The following is a 15,333-nucleotide window of genomic DNA, read 5'->3' on the forward strand; positions in this document are numbered from 1 at the left end:
AGAACAGAGAGGATTTTCTCTGATCCTCTCTTTCTCTCTCTCTCCCTCCCTCTCTCCCCACCACCTCATTTCTATTTCATCTGGGGCACAGAGCTAGAAAGGTGGGGGACAGAAGCCCTGGATGCAGCATAAACCCCAGCAACGTGTTTCCTATGCTTCCGTCTCAGCTTAAGTCTTGGTGCTGCCTTCCCTGAAAGTTCGGCACTTGAAGGAATCAAATTGTCTAATTAAAATTTAACAATTCCTTATCAGGCTTGATGGCGGGTGAGACACTCCTGTCTTAAACACATCATTTTTTCCTCTTTTCTGAGATGCAAAGCATTTCAATGAAAAAGTAGAGGGGGAGAAGAAAGCATTTTGTATTTGCATCTCAAAAGCAGCCTATTGGAGTGACTTGAGTTGGATAGGAATTGGGAGTGAGTGGGTAAGAGGTTCCTTTCCAGGACCCTGGCAATATAGGCCACCTGCCCCTACCCCTCCAGGCAAAGGCCAGGCTCTGACTTGGGGTTGGACCTTCTTTTAGCATCTCTTGCAACTTCAAAAAGGCAGCATGGAAATGGAAGAGGGAGGAAAGGTGGTGCGCCCGTTCCTTCCGACATCCAAGGGAAAAGGAGAGAGTTACTGAATAACACTTTTATGTACTCTGGCCTAGGAGGCAACCTCAGCAGACGGCGGAGGAAATGGAGACCTCATTTCCAAAGCCCTAGGCCAGGCGGCTGCAGACCTTGGGTTGCCGAGGGCAGGAGTGGGTAGATGGACAGGCACAGTCACTGTCTGGAGGGCAAAGCCTCTGAGCCCTGGAGCTGGGGTGTGGAGGGTCTGTGGCGAGGAAAAAAAGGAGGGGGAGGAGAAACAGAAAGGACTGTGGGGACAAAGAGGAACCTGGAGCAAGGGACGATGGCAACCTCCTGGGCTCACTGGGAACGGCTTTTCCTGCATGCCAGGCCCGGGTGCACAGGGGAGTGGGGTGTGAGGCTGTGGGTCTGGCCCCGGTGTCAGCAGTCACTCCTGAGGGAAGAAACGCAGATTGCTCTTTCCCTGTTAAGGGGAAGGGCTCCCCCGTCTTGAGCCCCTGGACTCCCCTGCAAACCACAGCCTCAGCACTACTGTGGGGGAACAGGTCTGGACTAGAGACCTAGGCTGGGGGATACCCGTTAGTGGAAGCCCAGGGAGTGGCCTGGACTACCATTTGGGGGTAGCAGAGGCCGCTGTGGGAGACAGGGGGAGGCCACACACTAATACCCCATTTGCCCCTTCTCCCCTGGCATGGGGAGCCTCCCTGGAACCTGGAGTTCTTCAGAGGCAGCGAGGCAGCAGAGCTCAGGGACCGCGCAGCAGCTCTTGGCTATGTTATCTGCAGGGAACATTGTCTAGGTTTCTTTAGAAGGCGTGGAACAGCCTGGATGAATCTCTCCACTGGTGGTCTCTGGCTGTGTCTGGCCCTATGCAGCTGGAGCCAGAGAGTGGCTACAATCTCGAGGGCCTTCTGTGGCCCAGCTTGAGGTTGGCAACCCGGGTCGCCTGCTCCAAGCTTCTCCCCCTGCTCCCTGGAATTAAACCTGGCCAGCAGTTCCCAGTCTTACCTCCCACCTCACAGTAAAAATAGAAGCTAGCCTTCGGCACTTTCTCAATTTCCTGTCACCAAATCCGTAAACTTACAGGCACAGGCAGCCACATGCACCCTCCTTGAGTCCCAACTCCTAACCCTAAGCCCCTTCCTGCCACTTGGGCTCAGCATAGCACACCCTGGCTGGCCTCTTCCTCCTTCTCACCCTTCAGGACTATCTTTCCAGCCCCTTCTCCAAGGAAGCCTTCCTGCCACTCCAGCTCAGAGCCTGTCTTCTCACTTAATGCTTTCACAACACGTGTGCTCCTCGGTGACACCCAGCACAGGTGTAATGAAGTCAGTATTTGTCTAGAGATTTGTTTGATGTCTGTTCTTCTTGCTAAACTGTGTGCAAGGCTCACATGTGTCTTGTCTCTCCTGGTCTTCTCCCTCCCCAGCACAGCCTTGGCAATAGCACATGCTCCACACGTTTGAGAGACGTCCATGGAGACAGCATCTCATTCAAGGGTGAAGGGGCCAGTCCCTAGGTCTTTTCCTACCCTGCAGTCATTTCTCCTCCCAGATCCTTCGTGAAGGGTACAATAGCCTCTTCTGAGATCTCCTGTTGACCCTCTGGGTCCCAGTCACAGTGGTAGCTGGGGTTGGGTGCCCAGCTGGTTCGGGTCCTTGCAGGGTGTTTCCCAGGTGGGCATCACTGTGGCACAAAGGTGTTATAAGGCATTGGAAAAAGAAGAGGCACACAGATGAAAGTGAGTGTGGGGATGTGGGGAGGTGGGGAGAGGTCATAGCCAACACACAGTCTGTGGAAAGAAAAGCACAGAGCTGGTGGAGATGGCTTCTGGGCTTCTGGAAGGCCCAGGGCTTCAGAGTGTCCAGGTTGGCAGCACCCTGTGGGAGGGAAGTCACAGCAGGCCAAGGGAGCCATTCCCCCCCGCCGTCAGCACCAGCCAGAGACTACCAAGCATCCACAGTGAGTGAGCTGAGTGCAGCTGAGACTCAGTTCTCTATGGAGCACAAGGGTGGGGTGGGGGTGTCCCCAGGGAGAGGCTGGAGCACGCACAGTTCCTTGCCCAGCTATGGAAAGGGCCCCTGTGTGAGACTTTGTCTAGGAGCAGAGGAGACCACAGCTGAGCATGACCAGGGCCTCCCTTTCTCCAGGGCTCTCATCCCAGACAACCCCGCTCTCTGCTTCTTCCCAAGGTGGCCAGGTGGCCCTGGGCCTGCTCAGGTGTCCCTAGGAGTGTGGAGTCTCTGAGAGGTCTGAGTAGCAGCAGAATTTGAGTCTTCCCAGCCTTACCTTGCTGCAGGCCTCCAGGGTCTGCAGCGGGGTGAGGCAGGGTCTGGGAGATGCAGTGAATGCAGGAAGGGGTGTCTGCCTGACAGCCCCATCCCTGCAGATTTTGATGGCTCCGTAAAAATGTCTCCTCATAAACTGTCAAAGTGTCACAAATTAATTAACTGTTAGCTAGAGTGACTCAGTGTGGGGAGGGGGTGGGGGAGAATGGCTCAGTGATGCTGAGCGGGGTGGTGGCGGTGCTGTTCTCTGCGTGTGCTGCCTTTTGATTAAAAATCCTCACCGCTCCGATACTGTGTGAGGGAAGGGGCAGATCCCTGGGGCAGCTCACGTGCACTGCAGAAGACTGGAGGGTGGGAGGCAGGTGGAGGGGTGGGGCCAGGGGCCCCCTCCCTGAGAAGGGAACACAGTGGGGAGAATGAAGCCTCTAGAAATTGCCCAGGAGATCTAAATTCAGAATGGAGCCCACAGACTGGCACTGTATTCCCCCCCCGCCCCCCCACTTTCCCTTCCTCCTCAATTTGCCCCCACAAAGAAAAAATCTGGGAAGTTGAGCTTGGTTTGCCCCAGGGGCTACACAGGGTCACCTGAGCCAAGGACATACTTAGCTACCAAACTCCTGCCAGCCAGAGCCCAGAGAGGAGGAAGGGCTGGGTCTTAGACCAGCCTCCTTGACCTTTACTTTAATTTCAGGAAAGAATTGAGAAAACATGCTCTTGAAAGTCAATTGGGAGACAAATCCTGAACCTTATTGCTCCAGATGGAGGAAAAACAATCCTGGCTATTTGGCAGAAAATTGCTCTTCTTTATTAAAAGACATTCCTGTTCATAAAAACAGAGAGAAGGCCCAGTCCAAATAATAGCACAACCCACGATCACACTGCTGGAAACCTCTGGAAGCCCTTGTCCCCACGTTTCTCATCCTTCGGCTCCAGCAGGCTGGCACCGGGGACCTTTCTCTCCCATTTGGCAAAGGCGATGGGAGGCCCTCTTGCAATGGAGGGGGTGGGCAGGCAAGATTGGACTTGAGGACTCCCACACAAATACTGTTTTGGTGTCAAGACCTCAAAGACGAATTGAAGGTAAAATTTCACCACAGGAATGCAATCAGTAAAATCCAGATTGCAGAAAATACAATAGGACAAATGACCCAGTTTCTTCCAAAAATAAATTGCAAAGAAAAAAAAGAAGGATGGAGTGGGGAGAGCCTCTAGAATAAAATAAACTTAAAAGCCATCTTCAGCAATTGCAATGTGTGGGCCTTATTTGGATGCTGATTCAAAGAAACCAATTTTTTAAAATCCCTGACATTTAGGGGACAATTGAAAATCTAAACAGTAGATTTTTATGATATTCAGAATTATTGATATTATGGCATTCTGGTGAATTTTTTTAGAGTCCTTATCCTTTAGAGATACACACTGAAATATTTACAGATGAAATTATATGCTGTCTGGGAATTATATGAAAATAGCATAGGGGTAGAAGCATAGATGGAAGAAAATTGGCCGTAATTTGATCGTGGTTAAAGGTGGGTGATAGATACTTGAGGTTCATGATGCTATTCTTTTTAATTTCGTACATGCTTGAAATTTTCTATAACAAAATGTTTTAAAATATCTAATCTGCTCCTTAACCCTCACCCCAGCGCCCATCCCTAAGAAAACAGATGGGTGCAAGCCAGGCTTCAAGGTATCTTTCTGATCAAGTTCTCTTATTATGAACACTGGCTTCCTTTTCTGCCAGTCTGGCTGCCAGACTCTCCCTCTGTTTTGATCACTCCATTGCCCTGTCCAGGACAGATGGAGCCCGGGGGACGAGCCCTGGCAACCCTTTCTATGGCCTGGGATCCTTTCTCATGACATGACAGCTTTGGCCTAATGAGTCATGTCCTCTCTTTCACAGCAGGTGGTGGCTCAGCTGGTAGGGATGGAGGTGGGAGGGTAAAGCCCACTTTAATGACAAATAGAACAGCTACTGAGCGCCTATTGCAGGCCAGGCACCATGTGAAGTGCTGGGCACCTACTATTTCATTTACTCCGCATAGCAGCCCTGTGAGATTAGATATGATCCCCATGCTACAGACAAAGAAACAGGCAGTGAGTTGTGAACACCAGTGGATCTGCCTGCAGAACCCAGACTCTTCCTTACACCAGGAGTTGAGTATGGATCTAGGGTACGAAGAAGTAAGGTTTTCACAGTCCTGTGTCCGAGGCACATCTACACGGTTCCTTCATGGGGATGGCCAGGGCCTCACCCCTCCAGGCTGGTAGGTGTCAGACTGGTGTCCACAGAGCCCCCAAAGGAACTTCTCATATAATTATATGAGGGAAGAATTATATGAGCCTTATAAAGAGGGAAGTTGAGGTCCAGGCCATACCCATGTTTCCTCAGAATTCTAAGTGCCTTAGGCAACCTCATGTTTTCCAGAAAATGACACTCTTAGTGTCTCCAGGACATGGGGCTACTCTGACAAGGGAGCTCCAAGGAGCACAGGGCACGCTGGAGTCCAGGTGGAGCCAAGGAGCACAGGGCATGCTCGAGTCTGGGTGGAGCCGAGGAGTGTGGGCAAGAGCTGGGGTCCCTCATCCTCTCTCAGCTCCCGGGGCTGCCTCTGGGTCCATCTGGCAGGCCAGGCTCCTCCCCAATGCTCCCTTTCATTCCACAGGGTGTGCGTCCACCACCAAGGGTGGCACTGTAGGTCTGGGCATCTTGCTTTGCCTGGTCTTCTGCTACCTCCCTCAGAGGAGGGGCAACATGGGCACAACAGGGAAGAGAGCAGAGAGGCAGTCTCCTCATCCCGACAACAGACTGGGGGGTGCAGAGGAGCCCCCAACTGCCTCTCCCAGTTGATGGAAGCAGGTTGGAAGAGCAGCCACAGTGCTGGGCACCATCCTGAAAACAGGCTGTGCACCCACTGCTGCTGCATACCACTCCACATCCCGGGGCCAACATTGAGGCCTTCCTAAGCAGTGATGCCCAGGATACAGAGGAGTTACTTCCTCTGTCCCTGGAATTGAAGAAGGTGTGTCAATGCGTCCTATTTTTATTGTTTTTTTTTAATCAGACAGACAACAGCTAGATCTGGGTTCCAGTCCCACTTGGTAGCAGTATGGCCTTGACAATGAAATTGTTCTGGGCCTCAGTCTTCTCATCTGTAACATGGGGGCAATAGCATCCTCCTCATGGGAATGGTTGCAAAATTGACTTAGAAAATGTGAATAAAGGGGCCAGTAAGTGGTAGGTGCCCAAAAAGTGGCAGCTAATGTCATTACAAGGTTGCAACAGCTGCCGGAAAGGAGCTGAGCTGTGTGAGGGTCACAGGCAAAAGACTCAAGCTGGAATGAGGGGCCCAAGGGAAAGAAACTCCCCATTTCTCTGTGACCCCCAATTTTCTGCATGCTTCAGAGAGATTCCAGCCATGCCTACCATGTTGTTCCCACTACTTACCCCTGAACTAAAAGCCCTAAAATATCAGGGCACCTAGCAGGTGACCTTGGTTTAAGTCCTTTTGGGGTGTGTCATGCAGATTTGCAACAACCCTGAGCCTTCCCGCTAAATCTTTGAGAAAAAAGAAGTCCTACCTGGCCTGTAACCTTCCTGGTAAATCTAAGGATGCAACAGCTATGAGACATCTCTGCTCCTCAGGGCAGAAGTAGGACCAGCATGAGATGTGATAAGGCTTGGCAGACTCTATCAGGTATCATGAAATCATCAGCACTGCATTATTATTGTCTCACTGTGTGGATGTCTGACATGCAGAAGGAAAATCCAGTTCCCTTGGATGAGCCACTTCTCTAATTCTCAATTTAATAGTTAATAATTTAATGATGAGAGCTGTCAGACCTAATTTCAGAGAGTGATAGATGAATCAAGTAAAATGATATATTCCAAAGTGTCTTGCAAACTCTAAAGTCCTATAAAAATGTGAATGTAGTGTATTATTATCGTCTCACTCAGGAGCATGTAGTTGGCGGTATTTCTTTGCCATGCACAGGTTCTTCAGTACCTACATTGCTCTGCATCTGTCCTTTCTGTCTGATGCATCTGTGAGCCTTAATGGGCAGAGTTTGTCTTAAACCTATGTGTATCCTTAGCATCTCCTAGGAAGGCTACCAGTTTTGTAAGTGCTTCCTGGATGTTTGTTATGCTGGAGGAAGCTGACAGTGACGGTGCTCCTTTGAACAGCCTAACACAGGACGAGACTCCCTTCTTCATGGGGTTATCATAAAGATTAAACAAGACACATCAAGCCACTAGCACAGTCTCTGAGTGAGAGAAGGCACTCAGTTGTTCCTATTTTAATGGTAGCTAACCTGGAAAAATATAGAATATTGACTTTTACTGCTGGAAGAAGCCTTAGAGAATATCTAATCTAATCTCTTCATTTTACAGATTAAAAAACTAAGACCAGGGCTGGGCATGGTAGCTCACACCTGTAATCCCAGCACTTTGAGAGGCTGAGGCAGCTAGATCACTTGAGGTCAGGAGTTCGAGACCAGCCTGGCCAACATGGTAAAGCCCCATCTCTACTAAAAATACAAAAATTAGCCTGGGTGGAGGTGGGCACCTGTCATCCCAGCTATTCAGGAGGCTGAGGTAGGAGAATCGCCTGAACCCAGAAGGTAGAGGTTGCAGTGAGCCCAGATCATGCCACTGCACTCCAGCCTGGGTGACAGAGGGAGGCTCTGTCTCAAAAAAAAAAAAAAAAAAGCTAAGAGTAAGACCAGGAAAGTGAAATGACTCACCCAGGTTCATAGAGCCTATTGCTTTCAGAACCAGGATTGCAATTAAGGTCTCTAGACAGGTCCCCTGCTTTATCCTACAGGGCTCTCTGACTCCTGGAAAGGGCTCAATCCTTGTCACTACCATCCTGGTCACTGTAGGATCATCATCATCTGCATCTTCAAGGAAATGAACTTAACTAAAGGAGAGTAATTCTGGAGCCTCCATGAGTGCCTCTCCTGAGTCCAACTTACCTTTATGCAACTTCTGTGTATGCTCGCCTCGCCCAGATACCTATCCTCAGCAGAGACAGGCTCAAGTGGCACTCAGGAACAATGCATACATAGAAAGTCCCACCTAACCAGTTCTTTTCCAGGCCATAAACTTTTCTTTTAACCTTTCTTTGCAAGGGCTGTTTTCCAAGCACTCCCTCTCTTTCTGTCCTCTGGATATTGATAAAGGCATGCACTTACAGGAATGTGCTCAGAGATGATTCCCCCCAGACTTCCAGGGAGAAGCTCAGGGCCATGGGGCCTGTTAGGTTTCTCTGCGAAATGCTACTTCTTGAAACTATTTCTTTGGGAGGTTTTCTGTCCCATTCTGTCCCAGGAGCCTGGGAAAAAGGCTGCGCCTTTGGATGTTTTGCTCAGCAGCTTGACATGGGCCATGATGGGGATAATGGCAGAGGCAAATAATGCAAATCCCAAGTGCTTCATTAGATATGAAGATGAAAGGGCATTCCCAGGCATGAGAGCTACTCTGCCACCCAGGATGATGGGATGCAACCAGGGACCCTGCTCACACCAGTACCTCTTTGGATAAGAAATCGAGATATTTTACTCCAGAGATCCACTTATGAGGGGGCAGGAAGGAGAGAAATGGAGAGGGCACCCCATTGGGAACACCCCAGACTAGAGCCACCATGCTGGTTTCTGATCTTGAGAATTTCAGAGGCAGAATATAAACACTTCGGTCTTACCTTGGGGCTCCTGGGACACAGATGAGCTAAGTTTTCTGAGCCTGTCATGGCAAACAACATAATGTTGCTAATCAAACTTCCTGTGCGCCCACCCAGTTTGATAAATCAGCCTTTTGATGCACTAAGTGAAGATGAATTAGCAGTAATGAGGCTGTGACAGCTCCCTGAGGCACAGGCTGACAGAGAGAGCTTTGATGGCTGTGGCAAGAAGGAGGAGAAGCTCTTTTCAGGGATCAGTTCAAGCTGCCAAGTTTGTGCAAATAACCCTCCAATGGATGCTGAAGTCATCTGAGAACCAGATGTTTGCTGTCTTCCTACAATGAGCCACATGCCATAAGCCCCAACTTATGGGCAGACCATAACATGGAATCAACCCATTCTGTTATGTGGGAAATGGAGGCTGGCAATGGCAGCCTGCTAAAACCTTTTTCCTTTGCAAGGCTGCCTACTACACAGCTAGTCTCCAACAGCCCAGCAATGGACAGTTGGTACTGGTTAGCTAATCTCCTTCATGCCCAGGGACTGCAAACTCGTAGCCTATGGACCACATTTAGCTTGCATACGGGATTTGTTGGGCTCACATAGCATTGTTGAAAAACTGGCATTTTATTGCCAATATTTACAATTGGACATTTCATGTTAAAATACAGATATCTAGCTTCTTTTACAAGAAGAATCATAAAATCTTGGAAACACTGGCTCAGCATTCTTGCATGGCAACAACAAGCTGGGGTCGTCCAGATAGTCCCCTTTACACAAGGCGCACACCAATTGAAGAAAGCAGAGGACAGCCCGGCTCATGAGGAATGGACTGTCTACACACTCCAAGGATGGAAAAAGAAGCTACACCTTGGTGCCTCACGCCTGTGATCCCAGTACTTCAGGAGGCCGAGGTGGAAGGATCACAAGGTCAGGAGATCAAGACCGTCCTGGCTAACATGGTGAAACCCCGTCTCTACTAAAAATGTAAAAAATTACCCTGGAGGCTGAGGCAAGATAATCACTTGAACCAGGGCGGTGGAGGTTGCAGTGAGCTGAGATCACACCACTGCACTCCAGCCTGGGTGACAGAGTGAGACTCCGTCTCCAAAAAAAAAAAAAGCTACACCTCCACCCTTGTTCCCCACATTCCCCATATATGGTGAATTTTTTCACAGTCCTTATCCTTTAGTGATAACGCACTGAAATATTTACAGATGAATTATATGCTATCTGGGAATTATATGAAAACAGCATGGGTGTAGGGGCATAGATGAAAGAAAATTGGCCATAATTGCCTTAGCTTGGAAGTGGCCAGACCCCAAGGCTTTGGCAGAAGCCAAGGCAGAGGTCCCTCCCTCCAGTCATTATGTCCAGCTCCACACATGCTCTCAAGTTTACCACAATCTCCAGCCATCCTTACAGCCCTGCACCCAGCTGGTTTCACTCAGTTGACATTAACTACCAGGTTCCAGAATGTATCTAAGTTTGTGCCCCGTGTTTTATAATAGTTAGCAGGGGTAACTGAGTTGCTATTATGTTGCTGAGCTACAAAGGCTGTGTCTGAATGATGCTCTCAGATCCTCTCACCTAATCCTCCCCATCAAGGGGTAGCGGCAGGAGGAGGAGCACTCTTGAGGCTAAGGAGGCTTGAGGCAACACTGGTGGCTTTTGAGCAAAGTGTTGATTTTCTCACCTCCCCAGCCCTGCCTGGAGACTTCAGCCCTGTGTCTGGAGGCCCCTGTTTCTGAAGCACAGCTCCTTTAGGTTCCTTTTCTTCCCTGCTGATATTCCATGGGACACAGCAAACACAAATCTCTCTCCCTAAAGGTTCCATTTGCTTTAGACTTTCTACGACTGATCATCTAATTACCTTTGCAGCCCAGGAAGCGCTAATCTCTTCAGCAACTGAGGTGCGTGTCACAGATTGAAACAAAACATTCCATCTTCCTGGCATGAGGCAAATCGAGGTCTGGACTCTACCGCATGCATCAGCTTGATAGGCAGGGCTGCTGGTGACCTGGGAGAGGGGCCTGCCCATTACCTTTGTGCCTTTTTTTCTCCATGCAGTGCTGGGCTCCCTGAGGGAAGGCTGGTTCTGTCCCCCTCTTTTCTTATCTGTAAGCCTAACAAATATGCTAGGGTTTGCGTGATGGGGGAGAGGAGGATTCTGGTCCCCTTCACGACTAATGCTGATGACAGTGAACAAGTGGATCCAGCTGCTACTGGTCCTTTCAACTTCTATTTCAGAAAACACCAGCATCTCTGTTACCAGGCTTATTTGTATGCTTGGGTTGTTTGAGATGATGAGGCTCAGTGGTCTCAGCCTCTTGCAAATTCCTTTCTCACCATGGCCTCTATTGCTCATCTGAGGCCACCTCCTCCGAGAAGCCTTCTATGATCTATTTTTGGGCAAATTATTTATTCCTCTTCAATTTCATAGTACACTATTGGGTCTTGTTGGCACTTGTGGTACCAAAATCTGCAAGTCTGTCTCTCTCCTCTCCTATGCTCTTTAAGAACAAGGCTTGTATCTTATTCATCTTTTGCTCCTGGAGTATCCAGCGCATTTTAGCACAGTGTGGCGCTCAGCAAGGACAACTAACTTGAGAGGAAAGATACATATTAGAAGCTCTCTAGTGACCTCCAAGTTTTGGGCAGATTGGATTAACCATCGCTCTCCAATCACTGTTTTGGGAAAGGACGCTGACGGATGTGCACCGCACACCATATGTTCCCTTCCAGGATCCTGTGCTCTCTCTGTCCTCCTAGCATACCAGGAGAGCTGTCAGCTCACCAGGCAGTTAGTCCTCTGCCAAACCTGTGTACACCAGTTGTTTTGTCATTGTCATTAGTTTAGCTCACTATTTCATAAACAATGAAATATGGATGCCAAGTCAAAATATTGATCCATGAAAACTAAGTGGAATGCATTGGGAAAAATTTTGATAAAGAAAAATTGCTAAAAACAAACAAACAAAAAACCTAACTAGTTATCTAATATGCAAATGAGATAACTGAAAATTCTTAAAATCTAAGCGTCTACACTATATCATTTTGTAAGTTTAAGTCTTTGCTCTGCTTTAAAAAATAAAACTAAAAAAAACTGGAAGCTGTAAGTAAAGTACTATGGGTACACTTAAGCAAATAGGGTGAGGCAAGACTCCAGTTGATGAATTTGTTTTTGTTGTTGTTGTTGTTTGTGTTTTTGTTTTTCTTTCTCGCTCTGTGGCCCAGGCTGGAGCGCAGTGGCACAATTTCGGCTCACTGCAACCTCCGCCTCTTGGGTTCAAGCAATTCTACTGCCTCAGCCTCCAGAATAGCTGAGATCACAGGCATGCACCACACCCAACTAATTTTTATGTTTTTTAGTAGAGACGGGGTTTCACCATGTTGACCAGGCTGGTCTCAAACTCCTGACCTCCAGTGATCTGTGCGCCTCAGCCTCCCAAAGTGCTGGGAGTATAGGCATGAGCTACTGCGCCCAGCTGGTGTATTTGTACTCAAAGAAATGACCCAAGATATGAACAGAACGTTTGGTAAATGAACGTACGTGAATGCCCTAAGGTAAAATGAAATGATTGGAGTATCATTTTTTAAATGAATTCCCTGTTTAAAGAACTTTTGAAATTAGTCAATCCACCGTACTGAATATGAGGGCTTCTGCTGTACTGACTGGCCAGCATATCAGCTTTTTCTATCTATGTTCAGTCTCTAACAGGGCTGTATGTTCCTTGAGGAAATTACATGCTTTACACATCCACAACCTGAATGACTGTCCTTTACACTCCATGGGCCATCTATAAATGGTGGCTGATGATGACGGTGATTGCTCCTTTATTCACCACACATTTGCTGAGCCCCTATTATATGCAGCACTGATTAGGGACTAAGGGTACAACGTTGAACAAGAGAGGCAAGCTCCATTGTCCTCACGGAGGCCGCCATCTGGATAGAGGTACTAGCTCGACAGCTGGGGCTCTGATATGAGCACAAGCCGGACCAGTGAGTAGGAAAGAGGGTGCACATTTTGCAGAGAGGGTAACGTGGCTAATGTCACACACTAAACAGATGAACTTCCTGCCACTTTTGTAGCTGCATGGGATCTTTCACTGCACGGGACAGATTTTTGGCAGAAGCAAAGGCTCTGGGAGTCTAGCAAAAATAAGAAAGCAGAAAAATATTAAAGCAAGACTGCAAAACTCAGTGCTGCACACTCCATCACAAGTGTGAAAATAGCTCCACATTCTGAAAACACCTGACCAGCACTCTTCAAAAATCTCAAGGTCATGAAAGACAAGGAAAGACTGAGGAGCTGTCACAGATTGCAGGAGACTCAGATGTGGCAACCAAACCATGTGGGATCCTGGATTTGATCCTGGGCCAGGAAAAGGACATTAGTGGAAAAACTGGCAAAATGCAAATAAAATCTGTCATTTAGTTAATAATATTGAGCCAATGTTATTTTCTTAGTTTTGATCATCACTCTGTGGTTATATAAAACGTTCACTTTAGGGGAAGCTGAGTGAAGGGTATACGGGAACTCTCTGCACTACTTTTGCTACTCTTCTGCAAGTCTAAAATTATCTCGAGTGGAAAACAGGCATTCACACAGGCACTTCCGATACCCAGGTATCTGTGTGAAAGCGCTGTCCAGGCCTTCCTGAGGCATCGTATCCTCCTCTCACCTGCAGGCAAGGATGCAGAAACTTTTTCCAGGCAAAGGGGAGGGTCCTCTTCTCCTTCACCCTTGGATGGAGCAAATATCAAGTATCTGTCCCACATGGTGCTGACTGCGCATGCAAGGGGCAGGAGGCAGAGAAGCAGAAAAGGAGGAGAGGGGAATTAATATCTGTCAATTGATCCATTTTTTGTAGCCATCATTTTAAGCACCTACTGTGTTCCAGGCACAGCAACCCTCCTTATACATGTGCTCTCCATGAATCCTCATCACGTCTCCATTTTTCAGGAGATGGAGGCCCAGAGAACTTCAAAAATTTATCCATAGTTCTAGCTGCTAGGTGATAGAGGCAGGACTCTAACAAGCTCAGCCTGTCTCCAGAGCCACTGCTAGCTACAGAGACGCTGGGGGTGGCCCGGCCTTGGAGGCATTTTCCGGCCTGTTCTGGAGCATTTCCAGGGGCCTGGGTCCGTGAGTTCCAGTGAGTTGCCTGTTGTCCTGGCCCAGGAAGTTTTTCTCTGTGTCTGACCTGCAATTGTCCCCTTGCTTCCTGCCAGACCTCAGTGGCATGTTTCACTCCTCCTGGGACACATGGACCCCACTTCATGCATGGGAAGTACATGGAGGGTCTTCAGCTCCCCCTTCCCACTAGCCCCTTTCCAGAAGCCCTGATGACAGATCTGATACAGTCACCCCACCTCCATGGATCCCACCCTAGTTCCCCAGGCACTCTCTTCATCCAAACTCCTTAGAGTCACGTCTGCCGAAAAGACCAGTTTCTACCCCCGGGCGCTGAGTCAGACACAGAGTTGCTGTCAGAACTGGAGAAAACACAGCAGTCATAGTAACGGTAGCTCCTGTTTATTGACTGTTCACCGTATACTGGACACTGTCTTGCACACTGTACACACCTTTGTCCTAATTCTAAAAGCAACCTTAAAAGGGAAACATTACTAATCCTTTTTCACAGATAATGCCAATGAGGCCAAGGGAGTTCCTTTAATAACCTATGTCAACTAGGAAGTGGCAGTGGAGGATGGAAGACTGGGTTTGTCTAGTTGCAAAACCTCTGTTTCCACAGTGGCAATGAGGCACCCCCTACTAACATTAACATACTGCAAATGCAAGATGGGATATTTGGAAATAGTTTACCCATGTTGCTGCTAAGCCTCATAATAATCCTGTAAATTCAATCCCATGTCCCCATTGTACAGTACACATTGATGCAAGTAGTTGTGAAAATGAGAAACAGAGAGAAGTCCTGTGGAGGCATGTGGCTGTAAGAGCACCATTTAGGAACTCAGTGTTGGTGGCGAGTGAGGATGAGGCCGACACTGACAGTAAGGCATATTCCCTGTGTTTCCAAAGTGGGAGGGGTCTTCAAGGAACCATCACACCATTGCCACAGGAGCTGATGGCTGATAGGACAGAATTCCTAACTTGCTGCTGTGGGCTTCATCTGCAGTCTTGACTCCTAAGCAGCACTCACACCAGATAAGAAGAGGGCTGCACAAATGCTGAGCAAACTCAGATCTGTGTAGATGCCCTCAGGGAACTTGGGATCCTCTAGCATGTCATAGCCCTTGCAAGTCCAAACCTGCCCACTTCTGCTCCAGCCTCCAAAGACAGCAGCCCCACCCTCCCCGGGCCTGGGGTAAAGTCGGGAGGCCCGCTGGGCTGCATGGCCACACTCTGTTCTGTTGTGCCCGTGTCTGTCCCTGCTGCTGCTGCCCTGGAATTGCTCAGGCTCCGTGATGTTGTTTTTTAAATCATAAAATCCTCTCCCCGCTCCTGTGCCTTTCCTGGGGGAGCTCTCTCGGGCTTTTAATTGAATTTGCAGTTTCTGGCACACCCCTGTTACACAGAATGCTTGGTATGGGCAGATGGAAGTGCCCGTGAGAACCAAAACAAGGAAACTTTGACAGGATTCAAGGCCTCCATACCACCCTCTGAAAAAAAAAAAAAAGGAGAGAAAGAAAGAAAAGAAAGTGCTGCTTGTTCCAGCACCTGCAGAGGATGCGAGCCAGCCAGCAAATTCACTACTCACCTTGCATATGAACGAACAAACACACACGGGTTTGGTGGGCAACAGAGAAGGCAGGCGGAAC

The 15,333-nt window shown here is 48.6% G+C and overlaps 1 protein-coding gene across 5 annotated transcripts in view; it reads right to left on the reverse strand.

Annotated features, from left to right (window-relative positions):
• The window catches only part of DRD2 (dopamine receptor D2), a 67,304-nt gene that overhangs the window by 22,595 nt on the left and 29,376 nt on the right, over window positions 1-15,333 (reverse strand). The window contains exon 1 of one of the 5 annotated variants that reach the window (XM_055094853.2): window positions 13,233-13,337. The exons of the other annotated variants lie outside the window; for them this stretch is intronic. The gene's annotated coding sequence lies outside the window, so the exon portion shown is untranslated. Of the gene's footprint in view, window positions 1-13,232; window positions 13,338-15,333 lie in introns of those variants that run through there. 5 annotated transcript variants of the gene reach the window in all.

This window comes from Pan paniscus, chromosome 9, assembly GCF_029289425.2.
Source record: "Pan paniscus chromosome 9, NHGRI_mPanPan1-v2.0_pri, whole genome shotgun sequence".
Lineage (NCBI taxonomy): Eukaryota > Metazoa > Chordata > Mammalia > Primates > Hominidae > Pan > Pan paniscus.